General features: G+C 42.1%; 1 long non-coding RNA gene across 1 annotated transcript in view; it reads right to left on the bottom strand.

Moving 5' to 3' along the window:
• LOC132333449 (uncharacterized) overlaps nt 1-24,226 on the bottom strand; it is a 73,770-nt gene extending 49,544 nt beyond the window's left edge. The window contains exon 1 of the long non-coding RNA XR_009488160.1: nt 24,020-24,226. This is a non-coding gene — a long non-coding RNA (uncharacterized LOC132333449). The remainder of the gene's footprint in view (nt 1-24,019) is intronic.
• Nucleotides 24,227-27,773: the final 3,547 nt, after the last annotated feature.

The raw sequence follows: 27,773 nt of genomic DNA, 5'->3' as shown, positions 1-27,773 counted from the left end.
CAGAGCAACAGCTTCCCTCAGGACTTGAGGGGGACTAAACTCCACTTGCCTGCTGAAATTGCAAGCAGTTGGCTGGACTATAAGCCACCTGCAGCTCAGCTGTGCATAAGCCTAGGGGCTGTTACTGTATTTTTATACAAATACATTCACAAACCTCAGAATATCTAATATAAAATCATCTTACAAGGCAAAGAAAACAAAAAACTATGATATTATTGTCATACTATGATATTAATACTATTTTGGAGAGCCTAGATGTTTCATGGTTGTTTTGAATACTGGTGAATCCAAGAGAATAGGCTGGTTTCCAAGTATTTCCCAGTTCTCTTTTGTGATTGGCATGAGTAAGACCAATTGCCAGCTTCAGAACTAACCTCACAATTTACTTATAAGATTTCACCACCATTGTAAACACAGCTGAGAACAGATTATCAGAATTAATAATCAAGTTCCTGGTATATGAATATGTATACAGTTTTTATTGCTTTAATATTCCAGTCTTATCATTCCCCAAATCCCAGAATATTTCTGCCAGTAAACATGTTCATTCAAGTGCTTGCAGAGAGCCAGCATGCAAGGAGCATGAGAAGTGGTGAAATAGATGAGTTTAGAAAGAGGAACAGGGGAAAAAAATAAAAGCAGCTGGCTTGTTGAGCACTCCTCTCCCCATTTTCCTTCCACTTGTCCCAAAGTATTTATCACACTCCCCAACTGCACAAGAGAAACCCAAAAGCTGTAACATCATCAGAAGCAGCAGAAGGGGGAGAGGAAAGCAGGAGGAGAAGGAGCCTCAGCAGTGTCTGATTTGCTTGAAGACAGAGCTGCTGCTGAGGAATAATGAGCACATCCAGCCCAGAGATGAGACTCATCAGGACTGTTACCTTTAATAACCCCGATTCCTCAGAAGAGCCCTGGGTGCTGAGGATGGGGCTGTGAGCTGGCAGCTTGAATTATTCATGAGGGCTGGTGCAAAACAATCATCTGCTCTGGCATTAATGGTCTGTAAAGAGTTGCTTTTGACAAAACCATTTAACACCAGCAATAAAATAAATAAATTAATAAGGGGGAGGGGGAGAAGGGGAGCATAATAATGACAATAATAATGATGTACTGATGTAAGCCAGCCTAGAAAATATTGGTGTCTTGGATTGCAGAGCACGGGCTCTTCCATCTCATCAGGGAGGAAAGGAGAAGGAGGGAAAAAAAAACCCAAAACTAAACCAAACAAAGATACAAAATAATAATTTGTGCTCCCAAATGGTGAAATGCTGGAATCTAAATCTGGGTTGGAGCTGGAAAAACAGCAGGTCTTGCAGAGGAAAACATGGAGAGGCCAAAGGAAGATATTATAGGTAATTAAATCTCTGCTCTGAGCAGGGAGGGAGGCATGGAAAACCTGGAATGGTTTTCTCAGCTTTTTGTTAATGAAGCAGTGGGAAAAAGATTCACAGGGTGAATGACAACAGACCTTCGGGCTCCACCTCTGCCATAGCCTTGCTAGATTTCCATGGCTGATTCCTACATGAAAATGTGACACTTGTTCTCTCCTTGCTAAATAAAGAGGTTTAACACACAGGAGACTTGAGAACTCAAAGTCCAGGTAAGAGTTTGAGATTTTAAGACATGGATTTTTCATTACACACTTCACTAGAGTGGATTATGTCTGTCAGATCTCCTTCACAGCAACTTACAAAAGAGCATCTTTGGAAAAGGAAATTCTTTTGCACCATTTTCTTATATTCAGCACATTCCAACTCATTTGAGAAGTGTGGTTTTTTCAGAAGAAAAAATAAAAATCGTAGTACTTTGCAGTATTATTGTGGCCCTTGAGTTGTTTGACCCTTGTCAGGAAATCATGTCAGTAAAAATTTTCATTTTAATCCATGTAAAACAGATTACCTCTGCAATTGGAAGGTAAGATTCCAACAAGACAAATAAAATAAATATTAAACATTTGCCTGGCTAAGAAAATCAGTCTTCACTCTGCTCGTGTCACATTTAATTTATTTCCAGTGGGATTTCCTTCATAAAAAGGGAGAAAAGAGATCAGAAATATTTGCACTCTTTGTTTAATGACAAAACCACTGACATGGGAACTGTTCAGATATTCATCAGTAAAACTTTTTTCTGGGCTCAGGAATCAAAAGCCAAAGTCTCAGACCTCCCCAGAGCAGGGCTGAATTTAGTTGTCACCCATGGGGACAGTGTCCTGCTCCTGGACACCTCCACTGGCAAGGGCTCCTCAGCTGATCATTCCTCACATTTTCCAGATTTCTGACCTATCTTCTTGCCTTTCTCTAATTCACCAGGTCCACAAGCAAAAAATCTTACTGAGGACCCCAAGTGCCACAACAATCAGCCCCAACAGTAAATGGCAGCATTTATATCAGGTCATTTGTACCAGTGAGTAAATTATAAATAAGTGGCTCTCCAAGCCTTACTCCAACAGCCCCAAATCCAGCAAAGCTTTCCAATGTGCAGCTAATTTAACAGGCTATTTTTCATCACCAACCAGGCAATTGAACACATGCTTAATTTCAAGCACACACCTAAAACTTACTGCTTCTAGTGAGACTAAAGCACTTACTGTGTTTTGATGAACCAAGCTGTTATGCACAGATCGAGCCAGCAGGATTATTCACGTTCTAAAGTCATACACCTGTTAAGTGCTTTATTGGACTGAGGGCATAATTAGTGCAAAATGCAGCTATATTTATTTAATTACAAACAGAACTAATGACTAAAATTATTTTTAAAAGAGCAGGATATTTCCAGAGGCCAACTGTGAAACCAACTCGTATTCCAAGATCTAATTCTGCATCCTCTTTGAATCCAAAGGGAGACAAAACAACTGCTGTGTTTTTCTCAGCCCCACAGAAATCATACTTGAATCAAATTATCTTTTGTATTTATCAGCTAAATAATTCTGTCAACTGTCCAACAACTGCTGCAGCCCCAGGAGCTTTTGTAAACTAGCTGATGAATGATTGGTTAAATAAATCTGCTACAATTATTCTGGTAATGAAAAACAAAAACGACAGCATGTCTTCTCCAACACAAGCTAAATCCCATTTGCTGCTTTTTGGTAATGCGATATATTGTATTTTCTTTAACAGTGAAGATTTACATTTGTGGTTAATTGCAAAGCTCAAAATAGCTAGAGAGTCTTTTTTTTCTGGAGATAGGATCTTAAAAAGCTAACATTCATATTGTCCAGGCTTATCATAATGTAACATCTGATTTAATGAAACTCACGAATGACTCAAGCTCGGCTGAATTTATAGACTTTTTGTGCGTTAAGAAACAGACATGAGCTCAGACTTCAACCGTAATGAATAGAGCAAGAGCACGAACAAACAGCTATTTATATGAGGCCAGTGTCTCCACAAAAAGCTACAAGGTCCCTGGGTCAAACTCTCAGCTGATGTAAATGCCTCTTTGCATTTTATTAGAAATATGTTTTAATAAAAAAGCACAGCAAGGTGTCAAAATGGAGCCAAACAACTCATCTTTTCCATAATCCTTCCATAATCCATCTATAACCTGTCTCAGTCACGTGTCTGCAAGAGACAAAAAACTAGCAAGTCTTTCATCCTCCAGGAAATAAATTTCTGATAAATGAATAACCATGAGCAAGCAAAGAATTGATGTTTTCCTGCCATTCCAGGGTCTCAAAATCTGTGTTCAGTCATCAAGTCAAAGAGGTTCATCTCAGGGAAAGCTGTTGTTTATCCATTGTCTGGGATGGATGGCACAGTTTAGTTATTTTTTACTTGTTAGAAAAAGAACATGAAAGAAAGAAAGAAATAACTTGGGCTTTTGTGTGGAGCTGGGTTTCCTCCAAGAATTATATACATAGATATCCATCCTCTGCAGGGGGAACTAATTTTGTTGATTTTTTTTTTTCTTTTTGTGCCTTGGCAGGCCCAAATGCACCACAGTCTTTGCAGAAGGAAAGGCATCCAGCATTGTTTGCATGTGCTCTGACCTATGTTTTGATGCAGCATTTGTTACTGTATGTGTTCTGCAAGTGTTTATACAAGCCAGGCTGTATTTACACAAAAAGCAAAAAACAAGATCCATGGGCTAGCTGGGCTTCATTTTAAAACTGAAATTATTTTATCAAGAGAAGAAAGCTCACCTGCAGCTTAGAAAAGCTGTGCAGGAAGAATAAAGAAATAAGGCATAAGGAATGGTTGACTGAATTCCTGTTGAAGGGATAAGGGAATTCAGACCTGCTATGTAAATTTAAAACAAAAATCACAGAATTCTTTTACAAGCAAAACTTTGAAATTTGCTCAAACACACTTGCCTGGCAATTTTGGATAGGCAGCAATCCATAAAAAAATGGGTTCTTAAATCACAATCTGATCACAGGCAACTCATGGAGTGAGAAAACCCTGGATGAATGCCACACAGGTGTACTTACTTCATGAGCAGGTGATGTTATTTGGGCTGTAAAGTGCTCAGGAAAATCTTAGCTGGCAATCCTACAGTCCTCGAGGGATAAATTTGTTTATTTGTTTGCGTTTGTGGGCAGTTAGAATTACTCACCACGAGTGCTGCAATACCATGGACAGAGCACTTACATTTGGAAAAATGGAGGAAAAAGGTTGCTTGCAGTCCAAACAAACTGCTCAGTTCTTCCCATGCTCTGTTGTGACTCTGGGAACATTAACATCACCAGTAAGAGCTGAAGCATTGGTATTTCGCCATCACCAGTAAAATTGTGACCACATTTTCCCTTTTGGAAAGGAAAAGTTGTGCTTGACTTCACTAGGGCCAGAACTGGAGGGAAATTCTAAACCACAGACAAAAAAATACTGAAGCACAGGGAAGAGCAGTCAAAGTGTTCACAGAAGAGTCAGAGATGAGATGGAGAAGATGATGAAGAATTCAAGCCTGTGCAATTGAATGTTAGAGAGGTAAAGATTCTGGCAGAAGCACGACATCAAATGGGAACATATTATAAAACAAGCTACATAAGCGTGTTTATGTTAAAACATGGAGACCTTTTTCTCCTTCAAATGATTACAAAAACCCCACAGCTTAAGTTTTAATACACATATATGCACGTGTTTGTGTACTGCTGTCCTTTTGTGGCTGCAATTTTTTTTTCTGCTTCCAAGGATGATCAAGGTCAGTCTACAAGGTCTGGGATCTTAATCAAATGCAAATTAAAACATGAACGCACAGAAGATCATAATATTCAATAAGGCAACTTTGGAAATAGAGTAAGTGAATTAGAGAGTTGAAGGCATAATTCATTTTCAATGGATAATGTAAAGCTGCACAGGAAGGAAATGCTTGTGCCTTTGCAAAGCCCAGAGTCAGCTCAGAATAAGGAACTGGATAGATGAATTTAGCAGGTAACACATAATGTTTCCCTGAGGTGACTAAATTTCCCTAAGAAATGAACCAATTCTTGCACCTGTGCTACAGGGTTATGAAACCCTGGGGAATGAAATACCCTGTCTAGAAGTTAAAATTTGTTATTGCATATGCAAGATTTAATTCATGAATATCTGTGCAGAGAGAACTGTGTTCCATATTACTGCAGCTGTGTTCCGAGACAAGCATCCCAACGAAGAGAGAGCAAACTCCAGGGAGGCTGGGAGAGGAATGTTCCCTCTGACACAAAGTCCTTACAAGAATGGCAAAATCAAAGCATATCTGCACCTACAGCAAAAAAATAAATACTGATGAGAGGCTGATACTGATGAGAGGCTAGTGAGTGACAGTGGTACAAGGTGATGTCTGTAAACTTGTCTGCTGCTCAATTCCTGCACTATTTATATACAGAAAATACCAAAAATGAGCATGGACATAATGATTTTAAAAAAGTCTTGAATCAATAGCTCATTTCCACCCCTTGAAAACAAGTAGAAAGTGAAATTTGTGGAATTTGTTTCCTTTTGAGATGTTTTTAAAGCGAAGTATCTGATATCAGTAAGTCTGCAGTCTCAGTTCTCTCATTGCAGTCAACCCATATTGGACACCCAATTCCTCACCAGCCCTTCATGGTATCTGCTGAGTGGTATGACAGAACAGAATAGAAATCTCTAAAATATGCATCCTCTGAGCATCAAAGGCTCTCTCTGGTTCAAAAAGGCATGAGCTTGTACCACCTGTGTATGACTAGTTGAAGCTCTGGAGGAGCAGCCCTGCTCAGGTAGCAGCTCACATCCACAGAGGATGCTGCTCACCCTCCTGGGCTGAGCTCAGCACAGAGGACAAGCTGCTAAATCAGACCTTGGCAGAACCAGCCCCCAAACAACTGTGGTGCCCTTCAGTCCCTGGTGGCACCAATCCATAAGTAGATCACGGCTGCTTTGTAAATTTGGCCCTCTTTAAAATGGGTGAATACATAATCTCATGCTAATTCTTGCAGTAATTCCCCTGCACACAGCTTTCATATTTCTGGGTAATTAGAAGAAAATGTAATCCGTTCCCAGAGACACATTGCTCTCAGTGTTTCCTCTTCTTTAATAAAGATTTTGCAATTTCACTTCCCTGGCAAATGGCCCAGCTCAGTGACCTTGTGTATTTTACCTGCAGGATAAGCAGCAACAGGAACAGAGCACAAACAGCCATTAGTGTTACAGCCAAATATTGAAATATTTGAGGAAAACAGGAGCTTCTTAGAGCAGGGCTGGCTCTTGTGAGCACTGCACCGTGCCATCCCCAGCTATTTCACCTGTGATCAACACCACCAGCTTTTCTTCTCACCTTTGACACTCAGCAGTAATTAAATTGCTCACATCAGAGTGCATTCAACAGTACAAGTTCCCCTGATTTCTAGTAATCCTATTTCAGAAGCATCAGCTTTCCACTTTAACTAAGTTTTTTCTCCTAAATCCACTATCAGCACCAAACTCTTCCCATCCCTGTTATAAACTTTAGTGAAGGAAAAGGTCTCTAGAGTACTGAGGAAAATAAAAATACATTAGAGGTCCAGAGTCAAGGATATCCCTTGATATCCCTCCACTACCTGAATACCCAGTTAATTTATTTTAGTATGGCATAAATATCTCCTTGCAGCTGGCAACTACAGAAAAAAAACCCTACATTTTTGTTTAAATGAGATTAAAAAACTGGGGCATTCTGTGGCTAAGCTGGTGACAGAAAAACCTACTTTCCACCTGTGAATCTATAAATGCTTTGCAGATAGTAATTCACCTTTACATCACCCCTGAACAACAGGTTAATATTGTTTCACTCCTTTGGGACTGAAAAACTGAGGTGCAGAGAAGCTCAGTGATTGCTCAACATGACACAGCATTTTAGTGTTGAGAGACAATAAAATTGAATCAGGAGAGTTATTGCAGCCCTTCCAGCTAATAAATGCACATCAGGGAGATGTGCATGGTGGGAGGCTGGCTGGCCACAGATGAACCCAATTTTATCCCGGTGCAGCTGATGGTTTTGGTGGAACACAGGATGGCAGCAAACACGACCAAAGCCTAAAGGTTCTTTGGGTCTGACCTCATTGCTCAAAGGCAGAGCAGGAAGAGACCTGCAGCTATCAGATCAACTCTCAACTGCCTGTTGCCACTGTTCACAGTGTAATTAAATTATAAACAAAAGGAGCAGTTATTGATCAGTTAAAATATTTTGCCAGGAGAGACTCTCGCTTTGAGCCAGGGCATCCTGAGAGATTTGGAAGCCTCAGCTGCAGCGATCAATCTCAGCTCTGCACAGCAAAGCCTTAAAAAACCTTAAACATACTGAAACTGGGGGTGGGGAAAGCCAAATACTGACTTATCCTTTCCCTTCACTCAGAATCCACCTGGGATCCACAGAACTTTCCTTTTCCCCTTTACACTACAAACCCAAATGACCTCCAAAGGTCCAGCTTATCCCTGGGTCAAGAAAAGATTTTAACCAACACCGTGGTAACATCTCCTGTGTTAAATCAAGGTTCAGGCACCAAAAACACGGAGCAAAAGTAGCCAGAAGAGAGCTCACAAGGTTAACAGCTGACAACCGACTGGAATGGCATAGAGGTTAATTGCTATTTGCAAAGCACTTTTCAGGTCTCTTCAGATAATAGGTTTTCTGTCTCCATTAAGAAACTTTGAAGCAAACTGCAACCGGTGAGTAATCAGTGGCCACTGCCTCAAAATACTCAAGACAATCAGCTCCTAAATGCTGTCAGATGAGAAATATTTTGAAGGATAACAGGTGAGAAAACACACTTTTTTTTTTTTTTTTCATGTGAACATTATATAGTGCAGCCCTGAGATATGGGGAGGAAATGCAGCCACTGCCTGTCCTGTGTCCCACAGCCAGGGATTCACCACCCCAAACACACCGAGCCCCCAAGGCTGGTTTTTCCCACTCTGACACCTCGCAAGGGATGGATGTGACTTGCCTGGGGGGCAGGAATAAAGAACATGAAGAAGTGAAACCATCCCTGCCTCTCATCTCCCTGCCCGGTCTGCTGACAGTTCAGAGGTGCCACAAAGGGCTGGGACAGTGGAAGAGGAATAAAGCAGGAATGTGAAAGGGGAATGACCAGAGATGAGAGGAAAAGAGAAATCAAACAGCTCTTTGAAGCCAAGCCCCAACTTTCTAGGGTAGCTACACAGTCAGGACCAAGTGGAACAGGGGAACATCACTCAGTCCACACCAGTGCCAAAAAGCCCCTTTAGCTGTAAGGTGTTGTCATCTGCACTGTTTGTACATTCCAAGGAGAAGCATCCTTAGATCAAAATAATCCCCTTCCTTGCTTGTGCTCTCAGGCTGTTCATTTTTTTCAGTGTCAGCAAGTTCTGGATTGTTTGTAAGCCAAAAAGTGACAGCAGTTGGATCTTAGTTCACCCAGTATGGGCTTGCCATGGGACATGTGGCTCCCATACATCAATCCATTTCATTAAGGTGCAGGAACTGAGAGTCTGAGATGGTCCTGTGACCTCGCCCCCAAAGAGCTTAGAACTTTTCTTAAACTCTTTTCTCAGGCTTGCTAACCAAAATAAAAACAAACAAACAAACAAAAAACCCACACACAAAAACCCCAAAAAACATCAAAAAGGCCCATGCTACTTTAAGGAACAATTGATTATGGGTTTGGAGGTTTTTTTTAAAAAGAAAAGCTTATCAACATGACCAACACAAGTCTTTTCATTGAATTAGAGTATGGGAGAAAAGTTCTATTTCTTGCTGTATGAGAGAAGATAGATAGAAGTAAATGCACACCCAGGGACAGGACTGTGAAAAGCCTGAATTCTCTCGAATATAATGAAAAGCTGAGAAGTGTGACATGTTTGCAGATTATTTATTAACAGTAGGACAGAAGCTATTTTAGGCACACGTCTTTAGACCATTAACAGGGTAATTTACTCTCCAGAGTGCCCTTTCAGGAAACAGTAGGAACTAAGTAAACTCCATATATCATTCAGATCCAGGAACAATTCTCATTGTTTCTTTCCTAAATCTATTTCCTTTCTCAGAACTTTGTCACCATATGGTCAAGAAGAAAGCAGCATAACAGGATCTGATAAGATTGAATTATATATTTTAGCAAGCTTCAGGAGTTGAGACAAGGCATTGAAATAAATCAGTTAGAGAATTGGGACAAATTGTTTGGCACCTTATTAAATGGGAAAAAACCCTTCCCATAGAAAGGAAAGGCTTCACATGTGATCTAATTCATGAGGGGCTTCATAGACATGATAGCAATGAAGGGTCAGGCACAGTTGTTTCTCATGGCAGCAGGTTAAAAATGGCTCCTTCCTGAATATTTTTGTTTAATTCCTCTAAGAGAAGCAGGCAGCAAACATGACATAATGTGCACCAAGGCCTGACAGCAGACAGGATGTGTTGCTGTTCTCCATCACTGCACGTGTTTGGTTTTGTGCTGCTCCAACAGCTGCGTCCTCTCTGTCTGCACATCTTGTGTCAGATTAAAGAAAAATCAATCTGAGAAAGAACAAAAGTGCCCCCTCACACACAAATTGCACACTGATGTGTGTGGGGTGTGCTGTGCAGAGAGGCAGCACGGTGTGTGTGCTGTGGGTTTGGAACTGGAGGTTACATGGCCTCCACCTCCTGCAAGGCAAACAGAAGAGAGGATGAAAAACCCAGAGAAAAGCAAAACCAGAGCCTTCTTCAACAGGTTCTAATAACATTAAGTGGGATGAATAATGTGAACAAGAAGGAATTTGTGTTCTGGCTTTCTGCTCAGAGAGGTCTCCTTTGATTTCTCAAAATGGGACCTCCATAGGGTTTTTTTGGTAGGTTCTCTGTCCTGCAGAGGTAAATTTCATGCAGGGAAAGGAAACAAAGTTCTAGATACATAACAATATCAAATTGTTTCTTCCACATAGCCTTTTCAGCATCTTTTTCCTAGCCCAGCTCCATTTTGACACCATCCCTGTCAAGCCTACAACCATAAGAACCTTCTCCAATGTGATGACATAGGACATATCAAAACCCTTTGTGGAGACTGATGGTCACTTTGAAGCAGAAGAAAAACATGACAAGCCCATCCAAGAACTCTTTTGTATCACCTACAACAAAGCTGCAAATTGATTTTGTCAGAAGATGAGTAAGATGCTACAGCTGGTGCTGGGGTTTTGGAGTGTGGCAGTGGCTCCCACACTTCACTGCAGGGCTCCAAAAGCCACCAGGAGCCTGCAGGGAAATCCCTGCAAATGTGGGACCCTCCTCAGCACCCAGGGGAGCACAGCAGTGGATTGGGGAGGAACTGCATAATGTCAAATGAATGCATTTATATAGGGAATATATGGAATATATGTGTATATAAATATATATATAGGGAATTTTATTCCACAGTTAGAAACGAACCCTGAAACAGTGCAAACTTCTAAACTTCTAACTGCTGCTAATTGTGTGTGTCCTCACCGTGTTAGCCTCTCAAACTCTGCTTCCATTCCCATTTATCAGATGTTGGTCTTTCCAGACCCTTGTATCTTTTTGGAAAGCTGCAAAGGGCACTCAGCTCTTGCTCTCAGCTCATTGGAGTAATCAGCTCTCCCAGCTGCAGCACTGTGTATCCACACAAATTATCTCCTGTTCTTTCAGCTCCAAAGCCAGGGCTGCCCTACCACCTTTTCTTTTCCCTGCAGAAGGAATTTTTGAGCCCTCCATTTAGCAAAAACATCACAGAGAAAGTCTGGATGTAAAACCCTGTAAGCAAACTCTCACAATTCTGTACATCTTGAAGATATTCTCCTATTGCCAATACACTTTGTGTAATTAGCAAGTATTTGTGTGGACAAGGACTGCCTGGGAGTCACACTGCTCTACCAGCAAGCTCAGGTTAATTTTTTAATGCAATCTATTTCTTTTTAAAGAAATTCAGCTTCCTTTAAATAAAGCAGAGAAAACAAATAAAAACACAGTCCAGATGGAAACAAAGTCTGCTCCTTCTTCATTAGCCAAGCCACAGACAAGTTATAATTCACATCTCCCCTGAGTCTCATCATTACCCAAATTTGGAAAACAAGCATAAGGGTTAGGGGGTAATGGTGGGGGGCTGGGATGAGGGGGAGCTTGCCAGCAAATTACACACTGAATTTCTTTGCTTTTAATTGTATCCGAAATAAATGAAAAACTTGTTGTGGTGCAAGTCATGGGATTCCTTAATCAAGAGGATGGAGCTGGGCTTGCAAAACCAAAGTCCCTGGAGAAATGGCTTCAGTGCTGAAGGAAACAAGTGACTCAGAGCCCCATCCTCAGGCCCAAGCTCTTCTGGTCATGGCAGGGATTGCCCACACACAGGAGTGGGAGCCTGACACATTTCTGCTAGGGAAAGTTGTAAGGGCTGAAGGGTAACATCACCCTCTGCTCCTAGCAGATGAGGTGCACTGTAAAGTTATTATCTGTAAGAAAAAAATAAAAAATATTATCAAAAGATGGGTCTCTTTAACAATGGCTCCAGACTTCTTAACAATTAGAACTGTTAAGGGTAGAATTGTATCTTATTTGCCCGATGAGTCTCATTTTTAATGCAATTAGGCAGCCAAGGTTTGACAGACTAGACTATCAGAGAGCCAAAGGGAATTTGCATATATTAGAAAATAATTGGAATGGCAGGGTAAAATAAGAACTAACCTGACCTAAGCCTTCACTCAAATAGAATTGTGTGAATAATTGATTTGCCACATTCCTGGCTGAACAAAAAATATGAAGGGGGAAAAAAAATGTTTCATCAGAATAAACAGATTTTCTGATCTGTGACAAAAAAAAATTAAAACCACATGAATGTACAGAAAATGTTAACACTAAATGCCTGTTTGAAACAATATACTGAAGCATTTCATTACAAGGTAAAATATTTGCAGCCAAAAAAAGACAGCAAAATGAATATTTTTAGGGGAATAAACTTTGTACTGAAAAGTTTCACACATCTTTAATTCAGGGGAAGAAAAACAAGCAGACATGAAACATTCATTTTTGTCCTCCAGAGAAAAAAAGAACAGATGCTAAAACTATTGTTTTTCAGTAGTTTTAATGACACTCTTGTCAAGGATGCATTATCAACTGCAAGATTTCCAGTCAAATCCAGAAAGTTTGGAAACACCTCCTACATAGCCAATAGCAGACATTAAAATCTGTCTCTCACATCAGCTGAGAATATCTCCCAGCTATTGACCACTCCCCAGCACGGCACCCCCTCTTTCATTCCTGAACTTTCAAAGTTCTAAATACCTTCTGGACTCATAATAAACTTGCAATCTTCAAATGATAGTTTTTTGAAGGGAAAAATAAATCCATTTCCTCCTTGTGTTTATGTACATTATTTGCTTTCCAAACTGCAGCCTTTATACTCAGGTCTAGGACAAGTCCCAAAATATCAGGAAAAAATGGATTTTGGCAAACTTCCTACTCTCATCAGAGCCAAAAGGCTACCAGAAGAGGGGGTTTGGGAGAGGGGGAAAAAGGGAGGGTGGGTCAAATGAAAACAGAGCTGATGTCAACCAAATGCACCAAAAGGAAGCACCTGATCTTCTTTACAACACTTTAGCTGGACCAGAGATTTTACATTTCACCTACTTGTTATTCCAGGACATAAACAGAAGGTAAATCCACTTTGCCAGACTCCTTGTACCTTAACTCTTGACTGACTTCTGGAGCTAAACTGAAGCATCCATTATTCTGCTCATGCAGCTTAACTCTCCTCAGAGGTCAGAGGAGCTCATGCTATTAAATAATGCAGGCTAGACGATGCTGACTTAATAAAACCCACGTGTCATTTTGTGTTGAAATTGATTTTCTTACTTGAGGGCCGCTTTAGCTTGCAAATCAAAAGTGTCTTGTGTTGGTGCTTTCAAAGGGATGCTGCTGCAGCCTGAGCTTCCTTCAGAAACAGAGATTGATGGGCCCAGGCCTGAGCTGGGTCAGTGTCTAATGGCCTCCTCTCAGGGGCCTGAATTATTCATCAGTGCTGGAGCATCTCACCAGGACATGGACCAGGGAGGATGTGTCAGAGCTGCAGCATCAAACTGCTGTCTGCATTTTGAAGGCAGAGTTTCCTCTCCCATTGCAGATCCAACAAACTAACTTATTCTGATGGCAGGCACATCTTTTCCTCACCCTAAGTCATCCCTAGGCAAGTAGACCAATTTCACTCATTTCATTTGGATTCTTCACACAGTTAATATATTCTCATTTTCTAACTATTTTCATCCCAGGTTTCTTAAACAATGGCTCACCTGTGTCCACCTGAGCTATAAACTTACTAAGATCACCAGACCATTCCACAGCAGAGTTAAGAATGCATTCACTGTTCTTATAAAAATAGTCTTCTCCCCACTTGCCCCCTTTCACCCATCTGTAAATTTTCACTGTTTCTTTTTCAGAATTTAAAAAAAGGGCTTGCAATTCACACATAGGATCCAGTTGCACAAGATGTGAGACCATTGCTCCACGGGCTGCAATTCCCATGAAACAGGAATACTTTTCTCACCTTCCAGCCCTTTTCCTCTGGGCTCTGCCCACTGCCAACAGCAGAGCTGGACTTCGATACACAAATCCCACACCAGCTGTAGGAGCTATGACTATCAAACCATGGCTCAAGAAATAAGGCCCAAATAGAGCAAGAACTCTGAAGGGGAAAGCAATTAAACCACTTCTAGAATTAATTATGTGGCACCACCATGTATTGTCTGTAAAAGGCAGTAAGTTCCAGCCCAGGAACATGCAGAGTGGCCTGGGTCTCCTGAGAGGTCTGCAGGAGGTGGAATGAAAGGTACTCTGCAAACAAAGCCTGCAGCCACAAGGCAGGATGGGAGAAGGAATTCTGCTCTCATAAAAAGAGGCCAAATGTGGCTACTTGCAAAGTATCTTTGTAGAGCTAATAGGCTCCTCCACTTGTTTGCATTTCTTAAACCAGAGATGAACTGGCTGCAGCAACTTGTTTCTCTTCCCAGCTTTGCCACAGACTTCAGCAATGTGAGTTTGGGAGAATAATTCCAAATTTCTGCAGAATTTTGCTTTTGCCCTCCAACACATCCCATCCCAGCTCTAGAGCCAGGCTTCAGCAGGGGTGAGCCAGGTTTGCAGCAGCTGGCACATTCATTAATGCACCCCTGGTTCCTCACAGTTCTGCTCACTGCTGCAATAACTGCAAACCTCATTTAGAACAGGCAGGGAAAATGGCAATGACAGAACAGGAATCGATGTTTAATGCTATCCATTGCAACAATGACATTGTGTAATTGGAAAAAGCAAATTACAGAAGACAGAACAGATCATAAGTCCTTCCCCTGATGATCCACGCTCAACTTTTGGCTGATGGATTAGTTATGTACATAATTGCAGCCACTTAAATTCTGCAGAGCTGAATCTTCTCAGCTTCAGTCCAAATTACCCTAAGAAAATTCAACCTATTAAAAGTAATATAAAATTCTGAAGGAAAACATGAGTAGATATTGAGGTACAAATTAGAAAGAGGAAACTACTTATTCAGAGAGACCCAGCAAATTAACTTTCCTGTGTGCTGAAGCGTGCTTTGCCTGAATTTGAAATGACAACTATCAAGCTGAAATGAAAACCCCAAACCTATTTAACCTATTTTATCTCCTCCAAGTGAAATCCTTTGCAATGCCTTCCCTGAGCCACCAGCCAGGTAAGCAAAGAGGCTCCAACACAAGCCCTGGGTTGAAGAGCCTCATTAGCAATTCATATTTCAGCATTTCTGAGTTTCTGTTTATTGTCCCTAGAGTTCATTCTTGATGCACTAGGCCAACCTCATGAATTCATGAATAGACACAAAAGACTTATGGTCATCATTAGGATGTATTTCCCTCCAAATAGCCACTTTTTAAATGTCACTAATCTTTCTCAAGTCTGCAGCACAGAGCACCTAATTTGCTCGGGAAGTTTGGGACTGCAGAGTCCAATCAAAGACAGCATGTGAAGTGTACATGCTTGAATTTTATGAAATCTAAACATTTTCAGAGTCATTTATATTCCACTCTATCCTTGTGACCTTCTGGGCTGACAAGAAAAAAACCTTCCCTAACCAAGAGAGGTAGAAAATACTGATTTCATTTACACATTCCCTTTTCCCATTTGTCTTTAAAAAAAAAAAAAAAATTGGGAAGAGAAAAGAACAAAGATCAAGATAGAAATCTTACTTAATAATACAACTTTTACTAAGGCTATGCCTGTGTTTAAGATGTGAAGCTGCTTCTTGCTCACTCTCTGCTGAATTTGATTTAGTAATTTCACCCACTCTTTTCTGCTGAGGGGTTTATATTTGATGGGTTCAAGCTGTCACCTAACGAAGTACATTAAAATTAATTAAAAAGATAAAGTGAAATAGGTGTATTTTTGAAATTAGAAATCCTGAAATAAATTACTGAGCAGGCACAGGTGATCTATAAGGAAAAGATGAAAGAGCAAAGAGTATGAAGGGGATATCAGGCACAGAGGGAACATGAGCAGGGTGTGCAATGAAGCAAAGATGCCAAAGGAGGAAAAACACAAAGAAAAATGAAAATACAGAAAGATAAATAGTAGGGTCACAGACTACCCTGAGGGGAAAAGGAGCATGAAAAAACAAACAACCCATGTCAATGTGAAAAGAATAAGCCAGACAGAAGGTGGGGGGAAAAGGCTTCAGGAAGATCAGAAGAAAATCTGATAGAGTGACAGCAAAGGGTCTCCCACCTGGCAAGGATGATTGCATCATTAAATTGATGACTAAAAAAATGGGAGTATTCAGAAGGGCTCTGAAATTTCCAGGAAGATGCCACAATAGCTAATGCAGCCAAGGCTGGGAAATAGCAGGGGAAGCCTCTTTAGCCCCATTCCCAAGGGCAGAGTCAGGGCAGGAGGGAGGAGGGAGCAGCCCCTGGGAGGGAAGGGGCCGTGGGGGATCACAGCCTGTCTGTGCATCCTCACCCCCTCTGCACACCTGCCAGGAGCTGTGGGGGCCCTTGGTATGAGCACCCCCGAGGAGAAGGGGCTTGCAGCACCTCACTGTGAGAGAGGGAGCAAAGCCCTTAAGGGTGATGGCAGGTCAAGCTCTGCTCAAGGCAGAGATCCCACGGGGCAGAGGGACAGTGGGACAAGCTGGGGACAGCCCCAAAAGCTGGGACTACCACCTCACAGACCAGGCTGTGTGCTGCAGACAGGTTTCCTTGGGAGCTGGAAGGGAATGAGAAAGGCAAGAGGTAAAAGGGAGGCTGCTGCTTTCTCTGCAATATAGGGACAGAAACATTTCCCAAGGAGAAGATTTGTTCTCAGAACAAAGGCCTGGTACATCACCATCTCATGTCAGAGCACAGCAATGGATGAGAGCTTTTATTTCTTATCAGGTGCTCTAATTTTGTTTCTAATTGCAGATGACAGCTTGGATGCTTTCAGCTCAGTGTCTCAGTGCAACAGGAAAACTGCACCAGGCTGTACTGTTCTGTCTTAGCTGGGCAGGGATTTTCATGTCATCTATTATTCACGTCACAACTTGCTGCAGTGATTCCAGGAAGACCTCAGAAGTGCCCTGTTCTCCTGTCAGGAAAAGGAAGGGAATATGATTTCCCCATACTAGGGGTCAGGAGACTGGAAAGCCAAACTGTGCCTTCCCCCTGTGCACAGCCCTGTGTTTTACAGCAGGGACAGCAACTCCAGGACCAAGAGAAGCATTTTGAAATTTATCTATGGCATCAGGCAGAAAGAACCACATCATTCATAAGGATTAATCAAAATAGGATATGAGACAAGCTATTTTCTTTCCTGCACTGCTAGACAGGAATTTGGGTGTGAGAAGACTCCTGTAGACATCTCCCCATAGAGATGAGACATGAGCAATAAAATGACTTTGTCAGCCTTGCTCTGAGGGAGCTGAGGGTGCTGGTGGCACTCACCCATCAGTGCTGACAGGAGAGGCTTTAATTGATGTGGTGAGGTGGGGATGTGATCACAGCTGCCCCCCTCACCCCCCTCTGCTCCTGTTTCTGACCCTTTCCCCTGCTTATGGCATAGATCACACGTGACCTTAATAAAAAAAGAAAAGAAAAGCCAACACACAGGCTTGCATTTGTGTTTGGGATACACTTGAGAGCTCCCAAGGAATCCAAGCCCTGTGCTGCGAGGCACAGGCTCATGTAAGGGGCGAGGGGGGAAAACCAAACCAAAACAGAACATTCTCTTCTGGCTAAAATACATGTATTATAACCTGACTGTGCCCTAATGAACAGCTTAATTAATTTAAATTGATGAAGGAAACAGAGTGGTGGGCAAAACTGAATACAGGCTACTTCAAGTCCTAATCTACTTTAACTTTTCAAGTTTTCCTGCTTTGCACTTTCTGCACCCACTTTTTTCCTACATTCCCATTCTGCATTTGGATCAACTCCATATTCACTGAAGCAAAATTCCCTTTGGCTTCAACAGAACCTGACTTTAAAGGGGCACCAGTCTGTGTTTCTCTCTCTGGCTCCAGGAAGGTAAAGATTATTTTTAATGCTGCTTTTGTCATACTTGGCTTGTGATTTTTCAGGAGAGAGGAAGGGGTCCCAGATGAAGAGTGGATCTGTAGTGACTTCTGCAAGGAAGATTTGGGCCCATAAATAAGTGACATTTTAATTTAATGAGAGCATGGAGAAGTTTTGCATGCTGCATCGTGGCATAATGCACTTCCAATCACTACAACCTCACTCAGTCCTTTTAGGCAGGACATTTATTGCTCCTTTTTATGGTTATTTGTAATGAAAATGTTACCCATGAAAGAGTTACACCAAAAGGAAAGAGCAAACATGCAAATGCACACAGGAGAGCCAAAGTATCACAGCACAGCTGCTCCCAAGTCCAGCTGCTCCTGGGTTAGAACTCAGAACCCTACAGAGTTCACACTTTCAATAGACAGGATGGGGGGAAACATCCATTTTGGGACATAAAAGCAGCAGCACTGGGAAATAAGAGCCCAGGTCAGGGATTCCACACCTGAGCCAGCTGGGGAGCTCAGCCCTGGGCCATGCTGCTCCCCCAGGTGCAAGGAGAATTTGATGCCTTGACCACCCCTGCCAAAACAACCTTCCTTATTTGTGAGGTGTGATTGACTGGTGCAGCCAAGCAGGGCCCAGCCTGCAGGGAACTCCTGCACATTCAGCTCCAGCTTCAAGGTAGTAAATATTTAGCAGGATTCTGGAGGTTCTCCTGATTTTTCTAGTGACTTCTTGGAAGACACAGATGGAACCTCATCTCCACACAGAGTCACCCCAGGACATCAGCACAGCTGGAGAAGCAGAGTTCTCTCAGGGTCAGCCATAACCTGACCTGAAGGTAAAAGAAGGATTTGAGTTTTTTCCCCAGAGCTGACCACATTCTGCTCAGTTAGAGGGGAGCATTCCTTCAGCAGATGTACCAAAAAACAATCCCCTTCCTGAAAAATAGGGCAGAGACTCCACAGCTGTACTTTGGAATATTTCTTCTGCTTCAGTCATAAAAACAATAAAATAAAAATATCCAAGGCTTCTACAAAAACTGCTAGAGGGAAAACAGCAACTGGCTTACAACAGAATAAATCCCCCATCCCACAGACAATATTTCATTATGGCAGGAGCAACTGGCCCACTGCACAGGATTTGATGATACTTGAAATTATGAACATGGCACAAAAGTTCACAAGCTGATTAACACAATTACTGTTCATTTGATCCTGATTGCTGCAGCAGGGACTTCTGATTATTTCAGGCTCTCCTGCAATTTCCCTGGATTTTCTTCCGTGCTTTGAATACCATGGGGCAAATATCCCAAATGCATCCTAGTTATTTACTTGGTGTGCAGCAGCCTCAGCAATCCCAATTAGTGCATTTATAAGCAGCCATTTGGTTTTGCTCCCTACAAGCTAAAAATTCATTAACACCCCTAAGGTTAACTATGTAAATCACATGTCCAGTCAGTCCAGTCTCAATGGAGGTTTTCACCATCTCCTTCCTTTTGCTGAAAACAGAGGCTCAGTTCAATCACAGAGACAGATTGCAGGTTCCAGTTAGGAAGAAAAGTGGGAATTTTCTCTGAGGTTGGGGGGAAGAAAGAAAAAAGGTAAAAAGTAAGATTTCTCTTTGCATAGCATCAAATCACTCTTAGTTTGAAGACCCTCACTATTCATATTTCCACAGAAATAAAATAGAACAAAAATAACCAATCCTTATATGCCATCAGATAATAACAAATTCCCTCCATTTTACACCCTTCCCTACACCCACAGCTGTTTCAGAGCCAAGGTTTTGCAGTTCCAAACATTTTCTACTCCCTGCAAACTGAATGCTGAGCTCTACTCAGCGGCACAGAAAGCACAGGGACCTGAAGAAGCTCTGAGATGAGATGCTTCAAGAGCAAGAAAAAACTGGTGTTCCTCTTCATTTCTCCTTGTTTCCCCTCCTCCCTATGCCCCACGTTTTGGGTGTGATGATATCCTGCAGCCACTGCATGTGGACCTGGAGCAGCTCAGAGGAAATGGTGTCCTGGAGCATCCCTAGTGAGAAGGGATGAAGTAATTGCTCACTGCCAGGGGAGCTGTTTTATTGAGCCTACCTGCAGTTAAGTTCAGGTATGTGTGATAAACCCTGTATTTTAATATTCTTACCCTATTCCCCACTGGGACATTACTGCCTCCAAAACTGTGCTTCAGCTGAAAGCCCAGAAAGCTTCAACCAGCTGGAAATCTCTTGACAAGTACTAAATAATCACACTACAAAATAACTGAACGAATGGAATGCTGTTTTCTTGGCCTCGTGTACCTGGTGCTTTAACAACAATCACATTTTGCCTGTAGCAAATCTTGTGGAGGCTAAGTACTGTTTTATTGTAACCTGGAGAAAAATTAGGCTTAGGTTTTAGAACTGAAGATGATCCTTTTCCACTGCATAGAAGGTAGCTGGTTTTTGCTTTTATTATCACTTCAAACCTCCCATCCTCCTCCCAAATGCAGGTGTGTGTTTGATTCCAAGGTCTTAGCGGACCAATTGTTTCACTTAAAACTAGCTTAAAAGAACAAAATACCCTCAGGTAGACCAGCTCCTATCAGCAGCTGAGGGACCAGATCCATCTATACCATTTCTATTTGGAGCAAAAACCTTGCAGGATTATTTTCCCTATCAGCTTTTCCTTCTTCTAGGTAAATCATGTAGCCTATCAAAGCCATTTCTGTGATCTCCCTCAACAATGCATTTGAAGGTGATATCAAAGAATTGCTGCTGGTGTTACACCTATTACAGTAAGCCCCTGATAGCAGATGTTAATGCATTTTATGATTGGGAATGTTGTCTCAAGATAAAAACAGGCAGTCTGTGAGAATCAGCAAAACCCACTTAATTTCACACATGTATGGCCACTGACGTGTGTGCAGTGAGATTAGGCGATGCCCTTGTCGGCAAACTTATCACAACTTTCTCCAAACAGCAAATCCCTAATTAGTTTATCCTGTGGCTTTGCAGAGGGTAAGCATGGCTGGAGAAGAACAAACCAGCTGATTTCACAGGAACATGCTTGCTTAGCCATTGTGAGAAGGCAAACGCTGCGCTAAAAGAAAAAAGCGCTCAAACGGAGAGGTTCGTCTGGTTTGTTTCAGCAAGGCTTGCAGATTTATCTAGAAACTTCCCAAATCCCCAGCATCTCAATAAGCTGGAGGTGGACTACATCACTGCCAGAGGCTGTCTCTTAATTTAGATGCTGTGTTGTTGGAAAACCTATTGGATTTGCTGCTTACTGGTCACTTTTCCCATCCAGTGGCATGGTTTTTATTCAAGCAAGCTGATGTTTACATCTCAAAGAGCAGCAGGAAAATATCTGTAGCAGCACGCTGCTTCTGAGGAAGCTCTGGCAAAGGAAATGTCAGAAAAGAAAGGCTGAGCTCATTTCTGCAGACAGCAGAAATTAAAGGGAGGAAAAAGCATCTTTCAAGACCTTCCAGTGCCATCAAACCTGGGGAGTGACGAGCATGACTAATGGGGGATCAAAGTGGTTTGAACAGATTTTCTCAAAGAGAACTCTCTGGAGAGAGGATGTAAAGGTTGTGGTGGTTCTGCTAATGAGTTGTTGAGGTCCAGGATCTACTGGTCAGCACAGCACCAGGAGATCAGAGCAGGGCCAGCAGCCTCAGTGACCAGCAAGAGGATGAGAAGAGCAGGGAGATAACCACTGTGAATTATTGAGTGAACTCCTACCTGACAGTCACACTGACTTGCATTAAGAATAAGGTATGATTTTGCTTTGATGCAGAGAAAAAAATTAAAACTTCTGTTCTGAGTATTCATTTTAAGAGTGAAAACCATCCTGAAAAACTGTTGCATTCAAATGTGAAAAATCCATCCTTCAACATCATGAAATCAGCTCCAAGAGGCCACTCATCTGCCTTCCTTCAATTTCATGTATCAGTTCATATATATCAGATAAATGACTTCTAAATTACTTCTCAGCTCCCTGCATTTTCAGACATAAACTTAATCCCTATGGTCTTCCCCTTTTTAATACATACAGATCTCTGTAAGAGACATAATAGGGAACTGAAATTGAAACATTAACTGGGCTATTTATAGTTTTATCTACAAAATAGTGTCCCAAATGTTCTGATTGTCCTAAAACCACCTCTCCAGCCCCAGACCTTCGCCTCCATTTGCTGCAGCCTTCTCAGGCCACCTGTGGAATTCAATCCTGACTTTTTGATACAAAATGCAATGAAATCAATTTTAAAATAAATTTTTAAAAATAGCAAGCACAATTTATTTTTCTTTAAAGCTCTTTTTTTTCCTTGAATTCCTGTTCCACTCCTGGAAGCATCTCTTGGATAGGTAAAAACTGTATATCCAAGAAAGGATAATTTCCTCTAGTACCCCTCAGTCTCTACCTAAAGAATCACTTTAAATCACAGTGAAGCACGTGATGACTAAAGGTCAAATTGTATTTATTTACTTATTAAAAGATCATTTGAAAGGTTTATCTTTTTTCTTCACCATAAGGAATGTAATTTTTTTTTTATACTGACAAATGTACAATATGCTTCTATATAAAGAATTTATGTCTCCTTTGGAACAAAGCAGTGATAGGCTCAAAAATTTATATTCTAATTAAGACTGAAGGAGAAAAAAAGAAAAAAAATCACCTTCTGCTTGACTCAAGATCATGAGCATAACCTTCAGTTGTGTCCATCAAAAAGGTTTTTTAGCATTCTGGAAGCTTTAGCATTGTATTTGAGAGGAACTTATATTTGGCATTTTTACCCTCCAGAAATAAGGGGGGTTTAGAGCAATAATGTGTTCCTGCACACCCACTGAATTTAAGGAAAGACAAGAATATTGATACAACAAAGTAACAGCCACAAACACAATTTAATTGCATTTTAAGTACTGTAGTAATAAACCAAGTTTAACTGTAAGATACTGGAATATTCTTCACATATTGTCTATACCCACATCTCTCATGTAATGGTTCTCTGGAGTAATTTACCTTTTTTTATTATTATTCCAAGTCATATTGTTCAGCACCAAGGGAAAGAATATGTAAATCAGAAACATAAATGCACCAGTTAAAGCTGCCAGATTGAAATAATGAGGATGTTATAGCAATGACATAGCTACATCTTGATATTTTTTAAAGGGCTAATTAAGGCTTCCTAATTACCCCAACCAGTGAGAGTATTACCCTCTTGAATTGCTATGAGTAATTAAGTTAAAGCAATTTTCAAAAGAAAAGTAATACAAGCTTCAGATAATCTTTGAATACCCCAACAGCAGCTGATAGATTATGTGGGAGAAGGAGTTATCCTGGCAAGAGCTTCAGGGAAATGTCAGTCCAACTACCTGGGGAAGGTGAATGTGGCACTTGAACATAGATTGAGAACTGGATTTCTACTCAGTTTTCACCAACACAAAAAAGTAAAAATTCAACCAGTAGCATAAAGTCACCAGTGGGTTTCTGTGGAAATGTCTGAAGTACAAAGAATATTCTCCATATCAAAGAATTTTAAGATTAAAAGGACACAAAGAGTCCCCTTGAAAGACAGCAACAAAGGTTTCATAAATGCCATCACGTTAGATAAGAAAATGCAGCAAGCAGAGCATTCAGAACTGTCACAACAGAACAGAAAATTCCACGAGGAGTTTGGACAAAGCTCTTGTCTGAGTTCTGCTGAAGGAATTCAGGTTTGTCTAAGTGTGCCTCACTTAGAGCAGCCAGGTCCCACCTCTACACTTGCATGAGCCAAAGCACCACATACATCCAAACCATCACTTCATCTGGGGTTAAATACTCATGGTCACAAACCAAAGCCCTTTCTGACTCCTACCAACCACAGAAAAAACCTTCAAAGTCCTTCAGGAAGAGCAAAAAATACAGACTATATTAAATTAGCAACTTCTTAATAAAAGTTAGAATTGGCACAACAATCAGTGAGAAACTGCACAACCAGACATTTGTATCCGTGGCTTCTGCCCATCCAGTGCCACCACCTGCAGAGCACCTCCAAGCTCTCGTGCTCCCTGCAGCACTGTGCACCAAGAGCCAGAGCAGGGCAAGGCTATCAAGCCTTAATTCTCACAGAAAGACTTACCCCAGGTCACACCACGAGTTCTGTGTGGAGCCAAGCAGGAAATCCAATGTCACCATGAAATCATCCTTCTCCAGAGCCCTGCAAATGCCTCTTCCTCTACCAGGGCTGCTGTTTCATTTCATTCCTGGCTCTGCTGCCAGCCCACAGCCCTTGCCATGTGCACAGCACATAAGCCAAAAGGCCTCACCTCTCCTAAAGACATTTCTGGGAAGATATGTTTTCTTCCCTAAAGCAAAACAAATTTTACTTGTGAGTGCTTCAGCTCCTGCCCTGAACCAGAGGAACAACCTTCTCCTTTGCTACTCACAGATAATTTGAAAGTCTCCCTGATCCCAGCTTTCCTGAGTTACCAGGCTCGTTCACCAGGTGGTTTGAGTTGCTCTGAAGTTCAGGGCAGCAAAGGCTGATGGTTTTGCTTAGTCCTGAGTATCACTTTGAAGGCTCAGGAGACCCTGTCCCCTGCAGCTTTCTGTGAGCTCAGCCAGGGCTGCTGTAGGAGATGGTCACACTATCATACCACTGGCTGAGCTTTACTAAAGGCTATTTAGAACGTGGAAAAGGGCACCAGCTAACTAGAAGGTATTTCAGGGTATTTGACATGGGACTAAGCCATGTAGGCCAATTCTGGCAGGAGGAAAGGTTTTAAAATAGAAGATGGAGCTTGAGAGACACTGTGGAATAAGAGTTTACAGGCATACACACACAGACCTTTCCCTGGATCTTTCAGAGAAGCTGGGGGTGTGAAGAGCCCAGCAGAGCTCTCTACCAGACAGACATCATAGAATGGTTTGGGTTTGAAGGGCCCACAGAGATCACCCAGTTCTGGCCCTCCTGCTGTGGGGGGGATAATCTAGAATATAACACCCATGGCATCTGTGATAGTGCCTGTACAGAACTCACATGCCTCACCCTGACACCTGCTCATTTTGGCACATCCCTGCACACCTCTGATGAAATCTGGTTAATTGATGGGGAGTTCCACACTCCACTCCTGCTCTGTCCAAAGGCTGTCACACCCAGCCCTCATGCTGAAACTTAAGCACCATTGTGTCATGCCAGCTCTGTACCCTGGTGCTGGAGCAAAGATTGTCCCAGTGATTAACAGAATGAACAATCTGAGATCCTGCTATGGAATGGAAAAAACACCCTGTAAGCAAGGAACAACTGCTTTTATTTTTGGGTGCTGCAGCAGACTCCAAAAGATCTCTTTTAGGCTAGGCCTGAGGTATAAAATAAAGGAGTCAGCTGCAAAGAAGGAATTAAATCCAATGATATCCCTCCTTTCTCATTTACCTGGGTCCACAACAAACAAATGAGTCAATCTGAGAGGGAAAAAAACTCAATAAGCAGCCCTGCACCAGTGAGTGTGGCTCGTGCATATTGCTGTTCCAGGGGTGTTATCAGCAAAGCCTGAGTGTCCAGTCACTGCAGTGCTCATAATTGTTTTTATCCCCTTGAAAACAACCTGGTTAGGAGCAGAATTAAATTGATTTGTGAACAATGTTTACCCTTTTTCCTCGCCACCAAGCAGACAGCCAATTAATGGCATTAAAGATTAATTAACAGGGAGGGCCAGGCACTACCTGCCAGACTAACAATTGTGTGTGGTGTTATATGTTCTTTTCTCAGCAAGACAAGTACCTGCAGTTCTTGAAGCTTGAAGTTTCTCTTTCGAAAAACTGGAGTGCAGCAAAATCGTGGAAAATGGTTTAAAGAAAAAAAGAAAACTAAAAAAAAAAAAGGAAGGAGAGGTTAGGGGATGGTGGGTTTTCAGCTGTTATTTGCAGGGAAAGGTGCAGAGTGCTCAGTGACTTTGGGAGCATTTGGCCTAAAATGGAGTGGAAATGTGGTCTGAAGAGCTGGGTGTGTTTGTGTAAGTTGGAAGGAGGGAGAAAGTATATATTAGGCATTTCTCAGACACACATACCCCACACCTGCTTTTGACAGCTTGTTCCATGTTTCCTATCAAATGTATAAATAAAGTATATACATTTTACATATAAATGGAGTAACACAACCCCTGCCAACTCTCCATCTGTATACTCAGACACAAAAGCACAGACACAGCTAGAAATTCATGTGCACAGGGATATACAGGCACTCAACATTTAAATCCTTCCCATCTTGTGAAGTTGCAAAACAAACCCTTCTTTTCCCCCGAGGTAATAAGTCTGTTAATTATATTTCTTGCCCTGCTTTTCCATTTTATTTTCAGACCGATCTGGTTTTTCTTTTTCTTCAGATGTGTGTGGAGGGTTTATTGTTTTTGGGGAGTTTTTTGCTGCTGAAGGATGTTGAGAACATTTTGCTTGATTTCTTGTGAAGTACTAAAGGGCCCGAAAGCAAAATCAGATTGTGCCTCCTGCTTTTGTGCTCCAAATTTTCTGTGCTGACTTTGTCCAGTCTAACAGGTTGCAATAGGAATCTTCTGCCTCTCTTCCTCTCTGCTTTAACCCAGTGCACCCTTGCTCAGAGCTGTTCCCCTGAGCACAAAAAGTAAGCACAAAACAATTCTTGCTGTTTGAGGTGAGGGAGTCCAGGTCCTGGCTCCCAGCCCTGCTCGCTGCAGCTGCTTGGCAGAGCCAGTGGAGTGGGTAGCAGAAGTGATTAAGAAAAAAGGAGGGGCACAAGAATTTTGGACAGGATATGAAATAGCTGAGCAGGCAGCCAAAGGCTTGGTAACCACTGCAAGTCAGCAGCAAAGTGATCTGGGGGCTGGGATCAGACAAAGCCAGCTTGACCCACTCCTGCAGAGGAGGCTCTAATGGTACAGAGGGTCTTGCAGAGACTCACCAGCTCCACAGAACAACCAGCTTTGAGCCTGGCTCCAGATCTTCATTCCTCTTTCCCTCCCCCCCATCATGTTCTCTTACTTCCACACAGGGTAGGCTTGTCCCAAGTTCTGCTTAAAACATGATTCCCCCTTATCTTCATGTTTCCCTGCCCTGAAACTTCCCTGCTCTCCCCATTTGCTCATCTGGTTCCTCTCTCTCTCCACCAAGGCCTTGAGGCTCCAGCAGACCCCAGAGTGTATTTTGTATATGTCATGTGTGAAATGGGGAAATCACAATATATTGCAGTTCTGGGCTGGAAGTGGCTCTGGGAGATGCTCTCATGCCTGGAGGAGAGTTAGGACCTGGTGCAGGTGCTTGTACAGAGCTTTCACTGACTCAGGCTGGCAAGGTACAGAAGATTCCTCTGTTGGAGCGAGGGCAATGACCTCAGGAGTCAGCAACAGGTGACTCAGAGGCTGTTTCAACATTTTCCAGGAACACAAAGAGAGAAAAACAGCAGCTGCCATAACAATTTCATTTTTCAATTAAGAAATGCTTGCATCGATCCAGCTGCGAGCCAGAGGACTTGAGCAGAGAGTTGGGTGACGTCCTATGGCTGGCATGTGCCTCAAGGGAACAGCACAGTCCTCTCTGGCTCTGACAATCTCAGCACAGACTCAAGACAGGTGTCTCTGAGTGTCTGACAGGGACTTTAAGCAGAGAAAGCTGGTTTGGTAATCCACCTCTAAGGCATCACAGCTCTTCCACTTCTCCAGTGGGACACCTTCAACACAAGCACCATCACAGAATGGCTTGGGATCTTAAAGATCATCCAGGTTTGGGGTCTTAAAGATCATCCAGTTCCACCCCCCTGCCATGGGCAGGGACACCTGCCACTAGGATCAGGTTGCTCAGTGCCCCACCCAGCCTGACCCCATGCAGCATCTCCCCCCACTTTGGTTTTCTGGCTCTGGAGCAGA

The sequence above is a fragment of the Haemorhous mexicanus genome, chromosome 13 (genome assembly GCF_027477595.1).
Source record: "Haemorhous mexicanus isolate bHaeMex1 chromosome 13, bHaeMex1.pri, whole genome shotgun sequence".
Classification (NCBI taxonomy): domain Eukaryota; kingdom Metazoa; phylum Chordata; class Aves; order Passeriformes; family Fringillidae; genus Haemorhous; species Haemorhous mexicanus.
This window is presented reverse-complemented; position numbering and strand designations above follow the sequence as displayed.